This window comes from Macadamia integrifolia, chromosome 10 (assembly GCF_013358625.1).
Source record: "Macadamia integrifolia cultivar HAES 741 chromosome 10, SCU_Mint_v3, whole genome shotgun sequence".
NCBI classification, from domain to species: Eukaryota; Viridiplantae; Streptophyta; class Magnoliopsida; order Proteales; family Proteaceae; genus Macadamia; species Macadamia integrifolia.
In genome coordinates this window covers 26,518,177-26,521,449 of record NC_056566.1, presented here as the reverse complement: position 1 = coordinate 26,521,449, position 3,273 = coordinate 26,518,177, and the positions used below count along the sequence as shown (strand labels likewise).

At 36.9% G+C, this 3,273-nt stretch overlaps 1 protein-coding gene across 2 annotated transcripts in view; it reads left to right on the top strand.

Annotated features, from left to right (window-relative positions):
- The first annotated feature begins 3,205 nt into the window (after nt 1-3,205).
- Nucleotides 3,206-3,273, top strand: part of LOC122090781 — a 5,046-nt gene continuing 4,978 nt past the window's right edge. Inside the window, exon 1 of one of the 2 annotated variants that reach the window (XM_042660500.1) lies at nt 3,206-3,222. The gene's annotated coding sequence lies outside the window, so the exon portion shown is untranslated. Of the gene's footprint in view, nt 3,250-3,273 lie in introns of both variants that reach the window. The other variant, XM_042660501.1, reaches the window with a different exon arrangement.

The following is a 3,273-nucleotide window of genomic DNA, read 5'->3' as shown; positions in this document are numbered from 1 at the left end:
CTTATTTTGACTCTTCCAATTTGATGATGTGCGAGAATTATTTATTTTAATTATACTGACTTCTTAATGTGAGTTTGTACCAAATATGGAGCACTTTGATGCCCTTAATGTCTAGCTCAATTCTGGATCTTCAGTTTATTATCTTTATTTAGACTCTTCGATCTACTGCTTGATGAACTTTTGTTGCAGAACAAGGGTGAGAGAAGAGCGAAAGCTGATGAAAAAGGAGAGGGAAGGGAAAAGAAAGCCAGTGAGGGAGTGTTGGGGAGAGGGTGAGTTGGAGATGGAGAGGGAGGGTGGGTGGGAGCTGGGGAGGGAGAGAGAGGTGAGTTGAGTACAGGCCAGTTCTTGATGGTGAGTTAGATTGGAATCGACTGCGGCTGAGGACGATTATTGATGAGGTGAGTACATTAAGGCAATTTATTGAGATGGGAGTGTCTTTTGTCACCAATGGTGAAGGGATCACTATCATTTTAGCATGTCCCTATATTTTTTTCACCATAGGTGAAGGAAAACTTCCTTCATTTATTATCATTCTAGCAAGAACTTGCAAACCGAACTTGAGAGAAACTTTACTTCAATTGCTCAAAAGATAACATTGTTCCTCTTTTGTGAATTAGGTCTTTCATGGTTCTTCCTGGTTGCGAGTAAAGGGAATAGAAAGGAAATCAATTTTATAAAAAGAAAAAGAGAGTTTTGTAATCGTTCTTGTATAACCTGTCTAAATCTAATAACATATTGGATAGGAAAATTCTTTGGTAGAGGTTAAACTAGTCGTATTTTTTCTAAGAGAATGCATACTTATTCCCAGACAAAGGGGATGTCAAATGACCATTGTGCCTCTCCTAGTTGATGATGTCCATGTATGTCCTTTCATTGCCGAAAGTGCTGATGTTGGGACCATGCTTTAGGATAGAAATAAGTTTTCCAATTTTTACTTTACATTCCAAATCAAATCGAAAAAATTAGTTTGAAAAATAGAGTGAAATCTAATAAATACATTTGGAGTTTTGAACTCAATCAAACAATCACGTGAGATAAAAGATAATGACAAAAAAGTTTTCATCTTAAGTTTTGATTTGATTTTACTTTCTTTTATCTCTGTTGAAATAAGAAGCAGCCTAGTCATTAACAAGGTCAAGGGTAATGGAAAAGGATTGTCAAGAAAATGTACTTTTATATATATATTATTAATATATATATATATATATATATATTTATTACCACACCACCTCCTAGAGAATGTCACAATTATAATACCATCCACTCTATTTCACCAAATTATCCTCAGATTCCCTACCGTCAATCATTGTTAAGGAATGATATGAAATGACATTTTTGCCCTTATGAGTAAAACATTGATAAGTTATCCATTTTCATTATCCCCAAAATACCCCTCTTTACCATTTTATCGTTTTATTCTCCTTATCTCTTTCTCTCATTCTCTCATTCTCTCATTCTCTCCATACCTGTGACCAAGGGTTCAGACGAGCTCCAACTAGTTCTGTCGCCGGCCAATACTTCTCCCTTGGTTTTCGACAAGAAATGCATTTCCCATTTTGTCACTTTGTTACAAGTTATCAAATGTCTCCCTAATTGTTCTCTAGTTCTCTATTTTGGGAATCCTGTTCTGCTAGTCACTTTTATTTCATCTATGGAACTGGTTTTGTACTTGTTGGATTTTACCCATCTTCGTTTCTTTTACTTGAGATAGGTCTCTTTTGAAAGACTGAGAAGATGACATATTGGATGAAGGTTCCAAGGGTGGAGATAGAAGCCTTCTACAACAACACCACAAGTACACTCACAGAGATCTGAACTACTACAAAGGTGAAAGAGGGTTGTGCTAGTCTCACTCCTGGACTGAATAGAAAGGGCGTTGTCTGGTGTGTTAGCCCCCTATGCTCAAAAAAAAAAAATGATTACATGCAAAGTAGAGTTCATGGTAGAAGACAAACTCAGTAGAAGAATTAATAGATTTGAATATTAGAAAATGTGTGGTGGAACTAAATGAGTTCATAGAAATCATGGGAAACTGAGGAGATTCACGTTTGTCGCCGGAAAACAGCAAAAACCAACGTAAAGAGGCATAAATGATTGTAAGCGTGTAAAATCGAACCAACGAGAGCCAAAGAACACCGAGGATTATCCCCACTTCTTAAATGCATAGAGATGAAGAGAATCGAATTTCGATGAAGAGTTGCAGAGCTTCCAGGATAATGAATTTCTTCCTGCAACAGCGAGAAAAACGAACCGTGGATGTGAGATTGCTCGAGAAAATTCCCAACCTAAGCCGTCAAGATCTTAAAAAAGAGAAACCAAGGTGAATTGGCCTAAGAATATGAGATTTTCGGCCAGAAACACGTCTCCCTGAGTCACTTTGGAGTATCCGCTTGAAGAAGTGGGAATCCCCTGATCGCCGCGAGGTCACCGTCCATCGCATGCCACCGTCACTGCTCTGAACAATCGCTGGTGGTCCAAATCCCACGATTTGGGAAAACGGTAAATTAGGACTTGTAACGGGGAGCAAATATGTCGATTTTGGTGTAAGAAATAGTAACTTATTATAAGAGTATTTTAGATATTTTATATTTAATAAAGATATTTTAATATTTAAAATAAAATATAATTACTGACATTAATATATGATGAATATTCCTTAACCGTGACTAATAATAGGAGGTTTAAGGATAATTTGATGAAACAGAGGGATGGTTTAATAATTGTGGCATTCTTCAAGGGTGGCACGACAAATTTTCTTATATATAAATACCGATATGTTTTGAAAACTGATATATATATATATATAAAACAATTGTATCGGCCAAAAAATGATATTTCTTAAATTTTGTTTGATGTTGGACCGATACGCAGGGTTTTAAAGGAATTATCAGTAATGAAATCGAACTGAAAATCCATAGATTGAGCATATTTGAGGAATATTCCACCGATCGGTGTTTTAAATCCCGGAATGGCCCTTATTTTTCAGAAATCGAGATAGGTGATTTCTGATTCCGATCTGAATTGGGCGAATTTCAATCTGATTCGTCGATTCTTAAAACCAGACTGATATCGAGTATCGGTCTCCAACGATACCGATATCGGTTTCATTTGTTGCTATACGTCTATATCTATGTATCCTATATGCCTATACATATATATATATACACATGTGGAGTGAGGGCTAAGGGCTAGGGCTGAGGGCTAAGACTGTGTGTGTGTGAGAGAGAGAGAGAGAGAGAGAGAGAGATGGGTCGGTCTCGCCGGAAGTAC